The sequence below is a fragment of the Camelus dromedarius genome, chromosome 23 (genome assembly GCF_036321535.1).
Source record: "Camelus dromedarius isolate mCamDro1 chromosome 23, mCamDro1.pat, whole genome shotgun sequence".
Taxonomy (NCBI): domain Eukaryota; kingdom Metazoa; phylum Chordata; class Mammalia; order Artiodactyla; family Camelidae; genus Camelus; species Camelus dromedarius.
In genome coordinates this window covers 8,308,466-8,329,792 of record NC_087458.1, presented here as the reverse complement: position 1 = coordinate 8,329,792, position 21,327 = coordinate 8,308,466, and the positions used below count along the sequence as shown (strand labels likewise).

Here is a 21,327-nt window from a genome sequence, read left to right as displayed (position 1 = left end):
ATTCATTTATCACAGCTCTGGAGGCCAGGATGTCCAAGAGCAAGGCACCAGCAGACTTGCTGTCCAATAAACCAGACCTGATTCCTGGTTTGTAGATGGCAGTCTTCTCTCTGTGTCCGGAATGGTGGAAGGAATCAGAGAGCTCTCTGGGGGTATCTTCTTTTAATGCCTTAAGGCAGAGAGAAAACTTGCAAAAATGAGACTAGATGATGAGTTTTAAAGCTTCTAGTCAGAAGTGGCACACGTCACTTCTGCTCACATTCTATTGATCAAAACAAATCACATGGACAAGCCCAATGTGAGCACGGCCAACACATGCCAAACCAATGGTGAGTTTCTCCATGAACGTGGGAGGTCTTTTCATTTGTTTAGGTCCTCTCCAACTCCTTCAACAATATTTTTCAGTTTTCAATGCAATAGTATTGCATTTCTCTTGTTGAATTTTTCCCAAATACGTTATTCTTTTTATACTGTTATAATGAAATTATTTTCTTAACTAACTTTTGAAATGTCCAATGGTGGGGATTACAAATATAACTGATTTTTGCAAATGCATCTTGTACCCTGCAAACTTGCTGAATTGATTTATTAGGTATAATATTCTGAGGATTCCTTTAGATTTTCTATATCCAAGATCATGTCATCTTCAAATACAGATAGTTTTCATTCTTCCCCACAGCCAAATGATTTTCATAACTAAACAGTTCTCACCCTAGGAGTGCTCCCATGAGTACTCTGAAGTCAAGGGGGAGGAAGGATGTGTGGCTTGCTCACCATCGCTCTAAAGGTGACCAGTGAATGAGAAGCTCAAATTATTATTCAATATAGTTTCTGACCACAAGATGCATGAACCACATTTTGAGATGATTTCTCCCTTACTAGGTAGAATGGCAGGGAAATAAACCCAGTGCTGAATATTCTCTTGTCTGAGATGCTGCAGAGCAGTTTTGGAGAAACACAGACTAGACTCCAAATGACTTGCTTGAAACCACACAGTGGGATGGGAGACGGGCTGTGATTCCAGAAAGGCTGTGTCTTGATCTTGCTGTCAAGAGTCCAGACTTTGCCCTTTGACTAGTTGTGTGACCTTTTACAGGTCATATAACCCCTCTTGGAGTAGGGTTTCACATTCATAAAATGAATTTAATATGCAGTAACCTGAGTACCCTAAGAGTGTAGTCATGGGGCCAGTCCTGTGGAGCCAGCCCCAGGGTGTTCTTTCTGGGCAGCTGACAAAGAAGGAAGGAGGAGGCAGTGCTCCCTGGGTTAGGAAGGTGGCACTGCTCCCCCCGGGGCACGGGAGGTGAGAGTCTCAGATAATGTGGGCCATCCAGTCTAGGGAGAAGAAGCCAAGGCCTGACCCTCAGCCAAGTATGTGGACTCAGGCAGCTGAGGCCGTGACCAGGAGAAGGTGTAGATCTCTATCGCTTCCCCTCTGTGACAGCAGCAACAGGGTCGACGGAGATTAAAAGGAAACCCTCGGTTGTGATGCACTTTCTGTGGGGGTCTGGCCTTGCCTTGAGTGTCCAGAGCACCAGTGACGCTGAGAAGGCCAGACAGATGCAAGCAATAGGTAAATGTCAGTGTCTGTTTTGGAACTTGGGGAGCTGACACTGCCCACCAAAAGCTTTGTTCTTTGCCCAGAGCTTCTTACATAGGCAACTAAGAGTTCAAGTTTGTGGAAAATCAGAAAGGAAATTTGACTCATTGAATGGAATAGAGACAGAGGGCAGCCACCAAATCGAGGTGGGGAAGCACAGCCTTTCTGTAAAGCGTGACCTCTGTGCCTGACCGTAGGCTGGCACTGGTAAGCAGGGCTGCCTGGGGCAGGCTGTTTATTGAATGTGTCCTGTACGTACTGGGGATAAGAAGAAAGAGCTTTCTCTAGACCGACAGGGCTGCCTCCCCAGAACTTACATGCTGGCCAGTGGTCAACTAGAAACTAATTGTTTAGCTCCACCCTGAGTGTGGGAAGTTTGGGCTCAAGTTTTTCTTCTCTTGCGGCTACCTCCATCAATGTTTCCTCTGCAGCTGACCAGGCCAGCACGCAGCCTGCAATGGGGCTCTGCTCAGAAGGCCCCCACCTCTGCTGGGCCTCTTGGCCCCTGGGATTCATCAGTCTCCTTCTCAGTGAGTGGCGTGGGCTCCTGGGAAGGGAGGGATGTCAAATAGAGCCAGCAAAGCTGAGCCCTGACCACGGGGAGGGCTGTTAAGGTTTTAATGTCTTTGGTAACAAAAAGGGAAAACACTCTGTTATCATTTTTCTAATGCAATGCATTTGGTTTAGAGCCGAAGGGTAAAATGTAAAAATAAAACGGCCTTTTGGTTATGGCAAGGCTGGGAACCCTGAGCTGAGACAGCGTTGGCTGCCTTAGGGAAACGTTTCCAAGGAGGTGAGGCTGCTTCTGCTGTAATAACAGGGAAGCCACGAGAGCCTGGAGCTGCCTGGGGAGAGGGATGGAGACAGAGAAGCTGGCTCCTGGGGACAGAGGGTGTCAGAGTAAGCACAGCCTGGCCCGCCCTACACACTGCCTGGAAGGAGCGGGGAAGTGAGCAGCTTTCACATTTGATTCTGGGTCTAGATTGCTGTGTAACCTGTCACCCCAAAACTTAGTGCCTTAAACACCACCAGGTATAGGCTCACAGATTCTGTAGGTCAGGGCCCAGGCGTGCTTCAGCTGGGTCCTCTGGCTCAGGGTCTGTCAGGCTGAAATCAAGGTCTTGGCTGGGGCTGCAGTCAGCTCCAGGCTCAACTGGACAGGATCTGTTTCTAAGCTCCCTCATGCGATTGCTGATGGGAGGCAGTTCCTGTGGCTGTTGGACTGAGGGCTCCAGTTCCTCCCTGGATGTTGGCCGGAGGCTGCCCTTGGTTCCTCCTCACGTGGGCCTCTTCATAGGGAAGCTGGCAACATGGCAGCTGGATCCCTCAGAGTGAGCAAGATAGAGTGAAGGAGAGAGAGAGAATGGGAGCAAGAGGGAAGTTAGAGTCTTGTATAACCCAGTGTCACCGAGTGACATCCATCACGTCTGCTGTGTTCCCTTCCTGAGAGCAAGTCACTAACTGCGGACCACACTCAAGGTCGGGCGCTTCACAAGGGTTTGAACAGAGGAGAGAGTAATCGTTGGAGCCACTTTAGAAGCTTTTCCTACAGTTATGCACATAATATGAGCCTAAAAATGTGATTCTGATCCACAATCTCATTTAATTCATGCTAAAAATATCAGCAGGTAAGGAAACTGCAGGTTAGCTTGTTTAAGATCCTGTTCAAGGTTACATTCTTCTAGAACCAGAACTTGATTCCAGAAATTGCTTCAAATTCATTTTACTGGTCTGTCTTCCTAGACTCCAGGGATTATATTATATGGATTTCATTAAAACAGGTTTCTGTGGTTCTCTCCTTTACTTTCAATGAAAAAACACATTTTCTGTTTCCAATGCTCTAGGCATGTGCAACCCGGGGGCCAATAGTTCTGGGGCACATGGTTCTGGAAGTAAGGATTCTGGAAGTCACGTTTATCTGCATAAGATCCAAGGAGGTTCTGTGTTGTTTCATGCGATCAAGGGATCAGAAATTGATTCAGGAGCCAAGATGGAGAAGGTCTCATGGGTCTTTGGCCATGAGTCAAACCAGACAGTCATGCTGAGCATCTGTGCTGGGTCAGCCACTCCAACCTGGGTCAGCCTCCAGGACAAGTACCAGAAGAGGGTCCACGTGCCCAACATGACGTCCCTGAAGATTGAGAACCTATCCATTGAGGACAGTGGGCTCTACCGGATTCGAGTCAGCTTCACTAAAGGAATAGAATTTACCAAGGATTTCTACCTCACTGTCTATGGTATGTGAACCCATCCCCTACCTCATCCCATGGCTTATCTCCTTCTTTTGTCCTAGGAGTGTCACATAGGCCCCACTTTGAAGGATTTCACTTAGACCCCAACCTTCAGACTCTTTTCTTCCCTAATTATAAGGTAAGTGTTAACTGTGAAATGTGAACAGAGTTGAGATTCACATCAGGGAGGAAAATCACTTCAGTATTCTGAGGGAGGAACATGGAAATTTGGGGAAAATGAGAATTTTTCTACTGACATTAATTGTTCTTTCTATAACTAAGGTTACTTAATTTCTGTATTGTTTCTTATTACTACTATAACAAATTACCACAGACTTAGGGCCTTAAAACAACTCAAATGTATTCTCTTACCATTCTGTAGGTCATAAGCCAGACATGTTTCCCAATGGGCCAAATCAAGGCGTTGGCAGGGCTGTCTGCCTTCCTGGTGACTCCAGGGGAGAATCCATTTCTTGCCTTTTCCACCTTCAAGTAGCTCCCTATAGTCCTTGGCTGACATCCTCCTTCCTCCATCTTCAAATCATCAGGGACATTGGCATATTTTTGAGGTGTATATGCCTGCCTTTGGTATCAGGGTATGCCGACATTAAATAATTTTGGTGGTATTTCTTTTCTTCTATTTTTTTAATATGTTTATTAAGAAGTAATATTAATTTTTCTTTAGCTGTTTGGTTGAATTCACCTGTGCTGGTATCTGATCCTGGACTGCTCTTTGTTAGAAGGCTTTTGATTGCTGATTCAATCTCTTATTTGTTGTTGGTCTGTTCAAGTTCCTATTTCTTCTTAATTCAGCATTGGTAGGTTGCAGGTTCTTAGGAACTTATCCATTTCTCCTAGGTTATCCAATTTGATGGTCTGTACTTGTTCATAACTGTCTCTTCTGTTCTCTTTTGTTTCTACAGCACCAATTATATTGTCTCCTCTTCCTTTTCTGATTTTCTTTGAGTCTTCTTTCCTTATATCTTAGTCTTAACTATCAAGGGTTTGTCAAATTTGTTTATCTTTTCAAAAAACCAACCTTTAATTTCACTGAATTTCTTTGTTGTATTCCTAGTCTCTGTTTCATTTATTTCTGCTCTAGTCATTATTTCCTTCCTTTGGCTTAGTTTGTTCTTTGTTTCCTAGTTCCGTGAGGTGGAAAGCTAGGTGGTTTACTTGATGTCTTTCTCCGTTTTTAATGTAAGTCTTTACCACTATAACCTTCCTTCTTAGTATTGCTTTTGCTGCTTTTCCTTAAGTTTTATGGTTTTTTTCTTTTCTTTTGACTCACGATGTTTTCTAATTTCCCTTTTGGTTTATTTTTTGACCCAATGTTTGTTCAAGAGTGTGTTGCTTAATTTCCATGTATTTATAAATTTTCCTGCTTTCTTTCACTTATTGATTTCTAGGTTAATTCCAATGTGGTTGGAAAAGATACTTGGTATAGTTTTAGTCTTCTTAAATTTGTTAAGATTTGTTCTGTGGCCTAACATACAGTGATATAGCATGTTTTCTGCATACATTTGAAAATAATCTGTGTTCTGCTGCTGTTGGATGTAATTTTCTGTGTATGTTTGTTAGATCTAGTTGGTCCATAGCGTTAATCAACTCTTGCTGTTTCCATCTCGATTTTCTGTCTGGCTATTTTATCCATTATTGAAAGCAGCATATTGAAGTCTACTATTGTTGTATTTCTATTTCTCCCTTCAGATCTGTTAATGCTTGCTTTGTATATTTAGGTGCTCTGATGTTGGTGCATAAATATTTATAATTATTATATCTTCCTGTTGAACTGACCATTTTATCATTATGTAATGACTTTTTTTCTTTCATGACAGTTTTTGATTTAAAGTCTACTTTGTCGGATATAAATATACTCTTCCCTGCTCTCTCTACTTTCAAGCCCACACTTTTAGGCTCTGTGTGCCCTTAAATCTAAAGTGAATCTCTTTTAGACAGCATATATTTGAATCTTGTTATTTATCCTATTAGCCACTATATGTCTTCTGACTGGGGAGTTTAATCTATTTACATTTAAAGTAATTATTGATTCGTAAGGACATATGATTGTCATTTTGTTAACTGTTTTCTGTCTGTTTGTAGTTATTTCATTCCTTCTTCCCCCCCCTTGCCATCTTCCATTGTGAAATGGTGATTTTTTTAATTGACATGCTTTGATTCATTTCCCTTTTTCTTTTGTGTGTCTTTTTTCAGATGTATTCTTTTACCATGAGGCTACATAAAACATCTTACAGTTATAACAGTCCATTTTAAGCAAACAATTTCATTCACAAAAAACCCTACATTTTAATTTCTACTCCACACACACATTTTGTGTTATTAATGTCAGAATTACATCTTTTATACTGTGCACTTATCGACAGAGGTTTCTGTTATAGTTATTCCTAAATCTTTAGTCTTTTAACTTTTATACTAGGATTAAAAGTTATTTATACATTATGATTACAGTAATATTGCAGTGTTTATTTCGTATTTGTCTATTTTACCAGTGAGATTTATATTTTTATATGCTTTCTTGTATGTTTAGCATCCTTTCATTTCAACCGAAGAACCCTCATTAGCACTTCTTATTAGGCAGGTTTACTGATGACAGACTTCCTTAGTTTTTGCTTGTCACGGATTGTCTTTTCTCCCTTCATTTTTAAAGGACATTCTTGCCAGGTAGATTATTCTTGGTTACCGGGGGCGTTCAGGCAGGCGGGTTCCCAGCACTTTGAGTGTATCATCCCACTCTCTCCTGGCCTGCAAGGTTTCTGCTGAGAAACTGATGATAGTCTTATGGGGATTCCCTTGTGTGTGATGAGTAGTTTTCTCTTGCTGTTTTCAAAATTCCCTCTTTGTCTTTGAGTTTTGAATATTTAATTATAACGTGTCTTGGTTTAGACTTCTTTAGGTTCTACCTATTTGAATATGGATATCCATTTACATCCAGATTTCCCCAGACCTGGGAAATGTTCAGCCTTTATTCCATTATATAAATTTCTGCTCTTCTCTATTCTCTTCCTGGAACTCCCATAATGTGTATATTGATTTTCCTCATGGTGTCCCACAGACTTGCTTCACTATTTTTCCTTTTTTCACAACTGACTAGATAATATTAAATGACCTGTTTTAAGCTTGCTGATTCTTCTTTCTGCTTCATCAGGTTCACTGTTAAGGCCCTTTATTGAAGTTTTCAGTGCCGTAATTGCATTCTTCAGCTTCAAAATTTCTGTTTCGTTCTTTTTTTATGCTTTCTATCTTCATACTGAAATTGTTTCTTTGTTTATGGATTGTTTTCCAAATTTTATTTAGTTCCCTATGTTCTCTTGTAGCTCAGTGAACTTCTTTAAGCTTTGTTAGGCAGTTTGCAGATCTCTGTTTCTTTGGAGTTGGTTATTGGAGCTCTGTATGTTCCTTTGGTAGTGTCACATTTCTGTGATTCTTTGTAATCCTTGTAGCCTTGCACTGGTGTCTGTGCATTTGAATAAACAATCACTTTTTCCTGTTTTTAAGGACTTGTTTTGCAAGAAAGACTTTCACCAGAAAGCTCAACAAGAGATTCTGGGGCACCAGCTGCAGAAACATGTGAGATGCTGGCTGCAGGAGCATGTGGGATGCTGGCTATAGGGTTGCTTTGGTTACCGTCTGCAGAGATGCTCAGGACATGGTCTGCAGGAGCATATGTGCCAGTTGCTGTGAGCCCCTGCCACATCTCTTTGTTCTGATCTGCTCACAAACATTCATCCATGCTGATTTCCCCAGAATCTGGGTGCAGCAAGACAAAATCAGGCTTCCCAGGCAGTTTTCCAAAAGCATAGAGAAGGTGGACTCTCACTTTACTCCCTCTTTCCACTGTGGAAGAAGTCACGGGCCAAGGGTATCTCTATCAGCACTGAGTCATGCTAGCATGGGGTTAAAGTGATGCGGTAAAGTGAAACTATAATTCTTACCTTTTCATTGTGGCTGACCTAGGATTTTGTGGTCTACTAGGGTGCTTTAACCTTAAACTGCACTCCAGAACCCTCATAAAGGTCTTCTTGGCTGTGGATAGTTGTTAAACTCTCGTATCCTGCCATCTTGCTGGTGTCACTGCCTTCTTTCACTTTTAAGGACACTTATTAATTACATTTTGCTGATCCAGATAATCCAGAATAATCTCCATACTTCAGGTCAACTGATTAACAACCTTAATTCTATCTGCTACCTTAATTGCCCTCTCAATGTAACCTAACAGATTCACAGGCTCTAAGGATTAATACATGAACATCTTTGAGAGGTCATTATTCTGCCTACCACAGTTTGGAAATACAAGTGTAGTTAGTCCTCTCTGCCTCCTGTCCTCTGACTCAGAACCAAGGCACTGCTGGCCTCACTCAGAAAAGAAGCCATCAATCCAGCTCTACATAGGTATAGGAGAAGGTTTACACTGCAACACTTATTAAGACACCCATTTAGTGAACTCTTTCTTTCTGTAAAGTTCCTCTCTGCCTAGGAAAAAGTCCTCCTATGGAGAAAATGCCTTTTAGGTTTCCAAGTGGTTTTTAAACTTGTATATCCTTTGATTCTCTTTCTGTCTATACCACAAGTTCATGTCCTAACCACACTCAGAATTGTCATTCCTAGATGCTACCATTGTATCTCCCACAAATGTCTATACTTTTAGAAGCACAGGGCTTTGCTCTGGCCAGGGCTCCAATGCAATAATAAATGTTAAACTGTGGCATGCAATGTTCTCCACATATGTGAAGTTCCATTCTTTTGTTGCCTCCTACCCCAGAACCTGTTCCCCTTCCTGAGATCCTGGTTGGGTCACCATACATCACACCAGACTGTTGCAATATCATGCTGGAGTGCAGGGTTATAGGGGCCAAAAAGGACCTGAATGTGACCTGGGAGAGCAAGGGACTCCCCAAAGAACTGAATCACAGAGGGACATTGGGACCAGCCTCCAACTCCTGGACCCTGGCTGTGAGCCTTCCCCTGAGCCAGTCCAATGCCAAACTCACGTGTGTGGTCAACAACCAAGTGGACAAGAAAACTGCCTCCAAAAACCTTGCGGAAGTCTGTGCCCATGGTGAGTGCAACCTGCCATAGGGGAGGGGCACTCTGAGAGCTCAGAAAGCACTGTGGTCTGAGGGTTCAGGGCTTTTCTCCTCACCTCTCTATTAGCATTACCTTCCACCCAGACACTCCATACAGGACACTGGGATGTACGTCCAACTTATTGTTGCTTTTGAATGTCTCTCACATCCATATTCCCCTCTAAACCCCTTGCCCCTGCTGGTCCATCTAGCAGCCTTCTAATACCTCTCCCCAACCCCATCCATCATCCACTTTGCATTCAGCATTGTCTTTAGGAAAGTAAAACAAATTGAGTCATTTGTCCTTGCCCTTCCTTCAAGTCTGACTTCCACAACTCCCTGCAGAATTTTGGGCTCAGAAACTCCTCTGCCCACATATCTAGTCTCATTTACACATTTAACACTGAAATGCTTGCTTGTGGTTCCCAGGATGCATCCTGCTATTGCAAGCTTTTAGCTTCTGGACATGCTATTACCTCTACCATGAGCCCTCCATACCCTGTGCCTTTGACTTCCTGTCTTATTCTTTATGAAGCCTTCTTCTCAGTCACTGCCAGATTTGTGGGCATGTGAACATGTACTTACATATGGCCCTGCCCTAAGAAGTTTAGAATATGCTGTTGCTGTCTTGAAATTTTAATAAATTTTTAACAAGGGGTCTGTCTCTCATTTTGCGCAGGGCTCTGCAATGATGCAGCCATCCTGCCCTCGGGCATCCCTTCCTTTAGGCTATCTGTGGCCACTTTACCCTGAACGGCAAGGATTTGTTGCCTACATAGGCAAGAACGCCTCAAGAGAGGGGCCACAGTTTGTTCGCCTTGGAATCCCTGTGTGCGGCCTTTCATAAGATGCTGGAGGGTAATCACGTGTCAGCATCACTTAAAACATCTGTTACTTGGCCTCCTCTCTAGCCCCAGACTAAACTGTCAGATACATTTCAGTACATAGCATGACTCAGAGCCCCCTCCGACCCTCCTTGTCTACGGCTCCTCCCTGCCCTGTCCTCCTGCCTGCAGCAGCTGGGTGCTGGCCACTCCCAGGGGCTGGCTTTAGGCACAACCATTTCCTAAACATGGTGCCCCCTCTTCCGGGAAGGGGCACCCTGAGTATCTGGTGTTGACTGAAAAAAAAATGCACAACTGAAAAGTTGAGAATTATGTTTCATTTGGGGGGTCTTATCGAAGACTTAAGCCTGGGATACAGCCTCTCAGATAACTCTGAGGAATTGTTCCAAAGAGGTAAGAGAGGAGCCAGGATATATAATAGGTTTTGCAAAAAAAACAAAAACAAGAACTAGCAGTTGGAGCATCAAAAGTTTACTGCTAATTAAAGAAAGCCAGGTATCTCAAGTTAATTAATTTAGTGCTTTTCTGTGTATGGGAAGATGCAAGTCTCGACTTAATGAAATTATTCCTTTGACATCCATCTAAGGCCAGTATCCTGTTTTCCTCCATCCTGAATCCCCTCAGGGTGTGCCTTTGGGGATGGCTGCAGAGGGTGATGGCACAACATCCTTTGTTTACCAAAACAGCAGGTGACAATTTTTGTCCACACTGGTAAATCTTACTCATCCCTCAAGATCAGTTTTTGCATCACCTTCTCTGGGAGGCCCTCCCTGGAGACATGTGTACAAGGCGTAAACTTCTATTGCACTGCAATCCCTCCAGTTGAATAAATGAAACTGCCCTGCTCCTCCCTCTTCAGCTTCTGAACCAGGACCCTTCAGACTCCTCCCCCTGCTCTCCCTCTCTCTCCCCAGGGCAATGGGTATCTCAAGTTCTACCTTTCTTAACCTTTCTTCACTCTCTGTGTGAGGGAAACAGGTTCACATGGACAGGCCAATGCTGACCTCCTGCGAGGTATCCTAGGGGCCATCACAGCTGTGCTGTTGATCCTCGGAAGTGGACTGTACCTTTGGAAGACACGTGGGAAGAAGAAGAAGATGGAGACCAGAAGAGGCAGGTTGTACTTCTCCTTCCTGGCCCAGACACCTCTCTTACCTCTCTGGATCCTCGGCTCCCTTGCTTCTGCATTTTGTTGACTGGGAATGTCCCTACAGAGGAGGTGGTGGGTGTGGCCATGCTGAGTCCGCAGCGGTGAGGGAGGGTACAGGTTTCCAAAGCCCAGATTCAAGCTCCACTCTGTCTATGACTCAGGTGCAGGATCACAAGAAGACCAAGACGATGCTGATGACAGCATCCAGTACGTAGAGCTGAGCCAGCAGGAATCTCGGGAGAGTACTTACCAGGTGAGAGCGGGGCACCGTGCTCTCCCAGGCCCCTCACTGCCCACACCTGGGTTTGTCGAACCCAGTCACTGATGTTTCTGTCCATGCTGCCTCTTCAACTCTTTCTGGACAATCAACAGTATTAACTAAGAAAATTGATATCTGGGACCAATGCAGTGCTGAGTGCTTAGGGGGAATTCATGAGCATTGCATGTCAGAAGCACTGGTTCTATGCTGGCCCTTCTGGGTCCCTCTGTCCTTCAGCTGTTTCAGGAACCCTTTGTCTTGTATTCCCAGGGTATCAGCAAGCAACATCTGAGAGAAAAGGGGCCTCTCACTACTATCTACAGTGAAGTCTGTAAGCCAGGTCATGCCATGAAGATAATTTAGTTGGAGGAAGCAGAAGAATCGGCACCCCTGGAACACCTCCAACCTGAGTCCGATCCTCGCAGACACCTGCCTCTCCCAGCTCTGGTCTAGTTCCAGCCGCCTTTTGGTCCGCTTCGCTCTGACCCTCATGGCCACAGCTAGTTGGGCACATGTCATCACTTCCTCTGACGCCCCCTCAAGCTGCCCTCGCTCCCACGATCCTCGCACCTGCAGCGCGAGTGCTCTTTCTCCATCACTGACTCCTCCTGACCCCCCTCCTCCTGACGCTTCGCAAAGCAGCTTCCCCGACTGTGTACAGGCTAATCCCCTCAGCCTCTGCTGTGTCGCTGGTGTGTCTTTCTGAAAACACGAGCCCAGGAGTGGGGACAGTGTAGAGGTGCTGACCATGCCACAGAGGAGGGGGTTAGGGCCTGGGTCTGGACGCTGAGTGGGGGGTTCATGGAGGAAGCATGGGTAGGTGGGAGCCTTGTGTAAGGCAAAGGGTGTGTGTCAGGCAATGTGTGTGTGTTTGTTTGGGAAAGAATGCCTAGCGCACATTCTACACGGGCAGCACCACCTCCCCCGGCACCTCCCCCTCTGACAGCTCCTCGGCCCCCGGGGGCCCAGGGCGCGGTGTCTGTGGGAATATGAGGTGAGCGCCTCTCTGCTCTCCGTCCCCAGGGGCCCGGAGCGTCACGTGTGTGCTGTCCCTCCACAGCTGACACCACGCACCCTGTCCTGTGTGGCTGCCCCACCTCATCAGGCCCCAGGCACAGTTTGTCACGGGTCGGGTCCAAACACACAGGCCCGTGTCCGCCACCTTGCTTTGCAGTGGAGACAGAGCTCATGCATGTTTTATACTCAAATTCAGTTATTTGCTCTCAGCAGCAATAAAGTACCAAGAGAGATGTAGCAACTTAAATTGTGCAGCGTTTCTGCTCTGTAGAATCTACTCACTTCCCAAACTGAAGGCCTCGGAGTGGGCTTGAGATGGAAGCTGTAAATCCATGGGTTCCCTCAGGCCCCTCAGCCCGTCCCTCCGCTCCCACCCGCTTCCCCGGTGCCGGTGCTGTGCAGGACCTGTGTGACAGCCGGCTCTTCGGGAGGAAAAGGCCCTGGGCTCCAGCATCTGTCAGTTCCTGTGGCGCAGACACCATCGCTGTGGCTCATTTCAAACCCCCAGCGTGATGACACTGAGCACAGACATGGGGAAAGATGCCTCAAACCAGCTCTCACAAGCCAGTTCCCTGTGTTCCCAGCACATCACTGTCTGGGGGCAGAATCTAACGTTTCAATACACAGGCACATTTTTCATGCAGGGCTGCCGGGAAACACAGCCGGCTGTGTGTCAGGAGGCAAAGGCAGCCTCTTCCAAAGCAGGAGGACAGCTTGCTGAGGGCAGGACGTGGGTCTGCAGCACAGCAGAGTCCTAAGGGATTCACATGAGTGGTTTTAACTGTACCTTATTTCCCCCTTAAAACCCCCTTCTCCCCTTCAGTAACCAGAGCTAAGGCCTGGGTACTCCTCACCCACCCTCCTCCTTTACGAGATGGCCAGGCCCAGGCTCAGGTGCGGTGTCCCGGGTGCCTCCCCGTCAGCGTGTACATCCTGAGGGAACAGAATGACTTTTTGAGAGCCCAGAGGGCTGGGAGGCAGGACTTTGCCGACAGACAGACGTTGACTCCATTTCTGCTTCCCCCACGAGGCCAAGTAATCGTGGGCAGATGCTCAGTGGCCACATCTGTAAAATGGGACAATACCTACTTCCCAGGGTGGTTCGGGGAAGTAAGTAAACGTGGTGCAAAGAGCACCCAGCGCAGTGCAACCCCAGCAGGCACGAGGATGTTGCTTCCCTCCCCACCTTCCCAGGTGGCCTGAGCCACCGTCACACAGTGTCGCCACTCAGTGGCTGAGCTCAGAAGTGCCCAGAAACTCTGCAGCTCTTTCTGGATTTGAGGGAAACTGCCTAGAGAAAGGAAGGGATGGTGGGTGTCTGGTGAGAACCAAGACCACGGTTTCTGAGAGGCCATCTGCTGTCATGGAAAGACACTGGGCAATGGCATCAGGTTCGGGCAACAGCTTTGGCAAGTATTAGCTGTTTGACCTTAAGCAAGTTATTTAACTTCTCTATGCCTCAGTTTCCTCACCTGTAAAATGGACATGATTTCTGCGTCTTTAAACACTCAATAAGCATTTGCTGCCCTTCTCCTTGCTCTTGACCCCTCCTCCTGCCCCCCTTTCCCAGAATCTAATAAATATCACCCTCCTGCCCCCGCGGTCCCCCCTAGTAGTTCATGGCCTCATCTTCTCAACCCTGAATTCAGTGTTCCCTTCACCTCTGGAGGAAGGATCTCAAAGTCCACAGTCATCCACAGAACTTGGGGTCCCAAAGCTGTAAATTTTTACAATATTTCAACAACAGGGAGACTTGCCATGATACACTCATGCTGACAAAACTACATCAAGGATGATATATAGAGTGAAACACCAAGGTATTTATTCGTAATAAAAGACTCACCAGTCTGGGGTCAGGTAACAAACCAAGGACCCTAGACACCCCCGTCCCATTAATAAGGGGGCTCGCTGGGCACAGACCCCGCGATGGTCAGGGTGGAGGCTGTTTCTCCCACTCTCAGGAACTTCCTGTAACTTCCGGACGCAACTGGAAACACCTCTCTGGTGGGCAGGTTGCTGTGACCCCAATTCCAAGGACACACACTGACCAGCGTTGCTTCTGGGCTGACCAGTGCGCTTCAGGCTATAAACCCTCCCTGATGGGCCCATGCCACTGTCTGCTGTCGTGGGAAAGCAGGAGATATAGAACTTGATTAGGTCTGAATTTCGTCTTATCTAGTTCTTACCAAGTGGCTCTGGGTAAATACCTGAACTTCTGCGAGGAATCACAACACCGGGGGTATGTTCCCACTTCAGGAGTCTCTGGGTTAGTAAGCTGGACCCTGTGCATGCGCCCAGTGAGACCACAATTGCTCAACTAACTCTCCTGTTCCAGAATCCGTTCTCGGAGGTGGGGGGCGGACGCTTGTTCTCACGAATGGTTGGTTTTACCGCTAGACCAGGTTTCCAGGAGCGCCCCCTTGTGGCACCACATTTTCCTAATTTCCTTTGAAATAGACTCTCCTCAGGGACAGAAAACAACAGGATACTCAGTAAGTACCTCCTTCACCAACTCACTTCCACATTTTAAATTTGAGCCTCTGAAGCTTATTTACAATGAAACAAAAATGTCAACGTATATCAGTCGTGCACTTGCCCCCACAAATGCTGGATTCTTCGCTCATCAGAAAGATATACCATTAAATGTATGCATAAACAGAGTAAATTTTACAGTGTGGCCAGAGGACAGGAACAAACAGGTCACGAAACAAGACAGGAAATTATTTACCACGTGCAGTAGAAAAAAACGTGAGGTTTATTAGCCCGCTCAGGCTGACATTACAAAATACCGCAAGCCGGGTGGTTGAACAACATTTATTTTCTCACACTGCGGAGGCTGAAAGTTCAAGGTAAAGTTGCCTTCAGGGTCGGTTTAGGGCACGGCCTCTCTCCTCGCCTTGTAGATGGCCACCTTGGCACTGTCCTCCCACAGCCTCTTCCCTATGTATGCGCAGAGGGAGAGAGAGAGAGACATTCCGGTATTTCCTCCTCTTTTTTTCCCTTGGGAGCTCTGTTTCTGCATGAAAATTCAATACAATTTTTTCATAACAATTTTTTTATTTTATTTTATTTTTATTGAGGTATAGTAGATATATAATGTTATATGTTTCAAGTGTACAACATAGTGAGTCACAATTTTTAAAGATTATATTCCATTTATGGTTATTGTAAAATATTGGCTATATTCCACGTGTTGTACCATGTATCTTTGTGGCTCATGTATTTTATACAGAGGAGTTGATACCTCTTAATCCCCTACCCCTCTGCCGCCCCCTTCCCCCTTCCCTCTCTCCATTGGTAACCACTAGTTTGTTCTCTACACTCTAAGTTTCTATCTGTTACTTTTTTTGTTCTTTTAACCTCAGATAACCTGAATTACTTTCCTAAAGGCCCTTTCTCTAAAAATAGTCACATTGGGGATTAAGAATTCAATATACGAATTCAAGGAAGATAATTTAGCTCGCAACATGGGGTAATCAAGTAAATGAACCTAGGGTTGCAGTGTCCGGGGTGGAATTTTGAGTGTGCAGCATCCTCACAGTGACCTCACCACCCAAAATAGCAATGAGATAAGACCAGTGTAATAATGATACAGAGGCCCCTCCGTCCCATTTGGAGATTCACTTAGAGAGAGCAGCCCCGTTCTCGCCATGATCATTGAGATACCAGCTTCATCAAGGAGCGGGCTGTGTTTCCCCCACTGCCTTCAGAATGATGTTGACAAACTCTTCATTCAATACCTTTCCCTCCCAGAGATGGCTCTCCCAGGTGCTAAACCCATCCATCAACTTAGATCTGCCTCTGATTTTCATCAAACCTGGGGTGAGAGCTGGCCTCTGCCCATGAGAATAATGTAATTCTTCCACTGCTCTCTTCACCCTTTCTTTCCCCTGGACCATCTGCCTGGGGAGTTCATGGAGGACGGAAGGCAAGCCCACTCCCTACTCTCTGTAGGGTTGGCAGATCTAGGAAAACTCATTAATGAGAATCCAAGCAATAGAGCAGTGCCTCCACCTCACCGTGGGAAAAGTATCTCCCACTAATTCCTCTGCCTGGATGTTGCTATATTTTGTGTTTTGAAATAGTTTTGACCCATATCCTTAAGCTTCACATCAAAGACCAAAACCTTCTGTTCTAATAAAATTTATTTTTCAAGTGCCTGAATAGGACTTGCACACCTGAGATACCTGGTCATTGTGTTTACCCCTGACCAGGTGCTCCCTGGCATATTTCAGGCAGCTGACCTTTATTGAGTGCCTACTGTGTACAAGGTGCTGAGGCTAAGCACTTGGCATGCATTATCTCATTAACTTTCGAACAACTTTCTGAGATAGATATGATCAGATAGAAAAAAAGTGAGGCTGCGAGTATTAGAATGACTTGTCCAAGATCCAAGGCTGATACACAGCAAAGGATTCAAATCCACATCCGTCTGGCCCCAAAGCATCTTTCTTGCCCTGTACTTCCAGTACAATCTTTTTTTTTTTTTTTGTCAATAAATGAATTATTTATTTACAACTATTTAAAACTATTTCCTTACAAAATAAATGTATTCTTGCCAAAACTACATTGAAATTACTTACAAAATATTGCCCAAAACTTTACATAGGGGTTGACATCCTCCAGAGTTAGCTATCATTTTTAGTTTTTCAGAAGTGATTACCTAAATATGACAAGTTTAAGGTTCATAATTTAATACATTAGAATTGACTGGCCTTTCGACCTATGTGATAGTATATTTAAACCATATTTTTATAATTAAAAAAAGCAGTATTTTGATTACTCCATAAGAATAGTCTTATTCTTTTAAATAATACTTTCAAAACATTTAATGGGGCTGCATAAATTCTTTTTTTTTCAATCTTGATCACTTTTATCAACAGGCCTGTACAATAATGTCCATGCTATGATAAATATTACTGAGCTATCCCATAACAAAACAACAGACCCTTAGGTTTTCCTTGGCTGATACATAAGCTGCTTCATATTCGGGGAGAGGGGGAACAAATGACACATCCTTGAGTGACTAGTATCTTAGCCAGTCTCATTCCCTTCTAAAGATATTTGTGATGAATTTCCGATACATCAATGTCCTCAAAGGCTACTTATGTCCAACAAAGCAGGAAAATAACAAGGCCTTATGGACTTAGGGAGGATCTGTGTCTGTGAGAAGAAATCCCTCTCTCAATCCCCAACACTTGAAAAAGCTCTACCACCCCCAGCAGCAACAAGCGCACGTAGTATCCAGATCTAGTGCCATTCCCCAATAAACGGAGCTGGAGATCCTTGAAGAAATGGCTGATTCTCGGACTGAGGCAGGAAGAACACAAGATGAACCCAGAGTTCTTACAGCAGCGTAAAGTAAGGAAATTCCTAAAACAGAAATAATGGCGATGTGTCAAATGGACACAGGACGCAGCTAAAGAGCGCCCAACAGCCAAAACAGGAATAATTTGAGCAACAGAGTTTAAAGAGTAACTTTGGATTATAAAATAAATGTGAATAAGTTTATGCTGATACAAATAAATAATCTGTAAATAAATAAATAGAGATGAGACAGTCTCCCCCGCAGAAGAATTCCAATAACGTGTGAAGATGCTCCACCCTCGGGGAGTGAAACATAAGCCCCCAGCCCTTAAGTGTGGGCTGCACGTAATGACCTCCTTCCAATGAGGGCAGTATGGGAAGCGGGGAAAGGGTAACTGTGCGGTGGATGCGCCTGACAAGCCGTCTCTTCGTCCAGGTGATGGAGGCCAACATCAACAGTGGGTCAGTCATGTTGACGGTACGCACCCTTGATATGTGATAAAAGTGGCACTTTGCCTCTGTGGTCTTTTTCCCAAAAACCTAACCCCCAGTCTAATCATGAGAGAAGCATCAGACAAATATTAGCTGAGGACATTTTACAAAATGCCTGACTGGTATTCTTCAAAATGGCCATCAGAAACAGTGGGAGTCTGAGAAATTGTCCCAGCCTGGAACACCCTAAACACGCATGACAACTGCACGTACAGTGGGGTCCTAGGTGGGTCCCGGAACAGAAAGTGAACGTCAGTGCAAACTAACGACGTCTGAATCACTGTGGACTATAAATGTGTCAACGTTAGTTCATTCATGGTAGCAAATATTAATAGTTTATAAAATGTTCATAAGAGGGGAAGGTGTGTGAGGAATGCGTGAAACTCACTCCACTATCTTCCCAATTTTCTGTAAACCTAAACCTTTTCAAAAAATAAACTTTTTTCTTTAAAAAGTGTTACCCCTCCTGAGCATATATCCCTTCTGGTTACAAGAGCTCACGAAAGGTATTCAGGCACGTCCATCACCATTTCCGCAAAGGTCAGCCAGGCCTCTGTGGGACTTTCTTCCCCCACATACACAAATAAAACCCGAGTGAATCTACTGACCCCACGGGAGCAGAACTGAAAACTGCTTGGGTTCCGTCCCCGGGCCCCCCTCGGGGGCCAGGCACACGCTGGGTGCTCATAACGCAGGGTAAACACGGCGTCCCTGTTCCTGCCCACAGGGAGCCTCCACCACCGCGGGGAACAGACACTGAACAAGGAAGCGCCAAAAGTCGTGCTCAGATATCAGGGCAGCTACCGAGAAGGGAAGTGCAGGGCGCTGGGACAGGAGGGGGCACGAAGGGGCAGGGAGGCCTCTCTGAGGAAGGACCACTAAGCTGAAACCTACAGACCCTGCTTTAAGCTCGTTTGTTCTAATTAGTTCTTGGCAACTTGCAAGGTATATATGGTGTTCATATAGGGTTACAATGGGCTCTGGTCTTTACTCTGTGTCCCAGTAAGCAGGGGAAGATGGGGTTCACCCGGGCAGATGAAAGATCATTGCCTAAGTGTTATTCCTCTACAAAATTAATCCTCTTTATTGGTTTCTTTGACTCCAAAACAAAGCACCAACACCTCTTTATGATAAAACCTATGGAAACAGTAAAATGATCAGTGTTTGCCAGGGGTTAGCAGGGACGGAGGTATGAATGAGTGGAACACAGAAGATTTTGAGGGCAGTAAAATTGTTCATTATGATACTGTAATGGTAGATACCTGTCATTACACATTTGTCTAAACCCAAAGAGTGGACACCAAGAGTGAATCCCACATAAAGTATGGAATTTAGGTGGTAATGATGTGTCAATATACATTCATTTGTTGTAACAAATGTCCACTCTGGGGTGGGGGGGATGCTGAAATGTGGGAGGCTCTGCATGTGTGGGGACAGAGGGCGTATGGGAAATCTCTGTACTTTGCACTCGATTTTGTCATGAACCTAAAACCACTTTTTTTTTAATTAAGTTTTCTTTTTACAAAAAGTGACTGAGCACTGCAAAACAAAAAATTCAGATAATCTAGAAATGCGTATTTCAGAAAGTGAAAAAGCAAACCCTGATCAATTCTTTGTCTTTGGATGAGCCACTACTGTTAATCTGTGTACACCCTGGACTGTTCTGTGCATGCATCCATCTATATGTATCCATCTATATGTTTTTGCAAAAATGAGATCACAGAATGCATGGCTTTGTCATTTTTTCCACTGACAAGTGTATCTTGGGCATCTTCACTTGGTGATACGTGTAGGGTTACTCATCTGTCCTGCCAACGACATCCTTTCCTTCTTTAAATGATGCCCTGTTGCTGAACTTATTTATGTATTTATTCCTGTGCTCTCTTCTGAGTTTTTCTGAAGGGTAAGTTGAGGAGCAGAGGGTATACACATTATATATTGTAATAAATATTGTCAAGTATTTCTCAATTTATTATCAAATTAGAACTTCTCAACAGCATATGAGGGGGCCAGTTTCCCTAAACCCTAATCAACCATCAGTACTGTTCCTTTTTTAACTTTACAGATCTCCACGAAAATGGTTCATTTTTTAATTTTCGTGCCTTAAATATTAGCAAGTTTAAAAATTCTAGTAATTGTTAAATGGCCACTTGTGTTTATTCTTCTGACTCTCCATTGCCTCTCCACACTTTTCTATTGGATTTTTAGTCTATTTCGTATTTATTTGTAAGAGTTCGTGGTATTCCAGCAGGGGAGGGGAGTATAGCTCAGTGGTAGAGCGAGTGCTTAACATGCACAAGGTCCTGGGTTCAATCCCCAGTGCCTCCATTTAAAAATACATACATACATACATACATACATACATACATACATACATAATCTAATTACCTCCTCCCACAAAAAAAGAGTTCTTGGTATCCTGTGAAAATTAGCTGTCTACTCCATGCGTAGGGTAAATACTTCTCTAGTGTGTCCTTTTTCTTTGTTTATTCCTCTCTCATCTCTCCATCACAGACTTTGGGTTTGTTGGGTTTTTTTTAATGGAGGTACTGGGGATCGAACCCAAGACCTCGTGCATACTAAGCGTGCGCTCCATCACTTAGCTCTGCCCTACCCCCCTCCCATCAGGGACTCTGAATGGCTTTGCTTCGGGGCAAGGATGAGGTTTTGCGGGAAGCACGCCCATCAGGTAGGTGAGTGTCTCAGCCTGAAGCATCTGCAGCCCCTCAGCTCATTGCTAGTCCCCATAACTTCTGCGGTGCTCGGTTGTGTGGGGAAAGCACTGGGAGGGAAACCGTGATCGTGGTGAAATGCAATGTTCTGCGGCGAGCGGTGGTGAGGGAGTCTGTGGAGGCGAGGCAGTGGGTCTGTCAGCCGATAGGGAGAGAGGCGCGCCACAGCTTCAGGAAGAAGCGTCCCCACCGAGGTGGCCCGGCCTGGAATGCGCAGCGCTGACCCCACAGCTGCTGGGAGCCCCCCCCCCCTTACTGTGCCGCTCGGCCAGCGTCAGCCCTTCCCCAGACACAGGTCCCCCTGAACGCAGACCGCCCATCCAGGGCAGCCCCAGACCTACCGGCCTGCAGCCCACAGGGCTGGGAACAGCCTGCCCAGGAGGAAGCTCTACTGGAAATGAACCAGGTCTTTATAAAAAACCAAAGACTGGAGCAGGTTCTCTGAGAGGCTGATGGGCATGGAGGAGGCCATGGTCCCAAACGACCCCAGAATCAAAAGAAACTGTGGCAAATCCTTCTGGGGCCCCAAGGTCATCAAGGAGGAGGTGGACAGGTTCCACATCACGGCAAAGAGATGGCAAGAGTCCTGTTTGGCATGTTCTGCCTGAAA

The 21,327-nt window shown here is 45.2% G+C and overlaps 1 non-coding gene across 1 annotated transcript; it reads left to right on the top strand.

Moving 5' to 3' along the window:
* The first annotated feature begins 20,241 nt into the window (after positions 1–20,241).
* TRNAV-AAC (transfer RNA valine (anticodon AAC)) lies at positions 20,242–20,313 on the top strand. Its single transcript has one exon. It is a non-coding gene; the product is annotated as a tRNA-Val (tRNA).
* Positions 20,314–21,327: the final 1,014 nt, after the last annotated feature.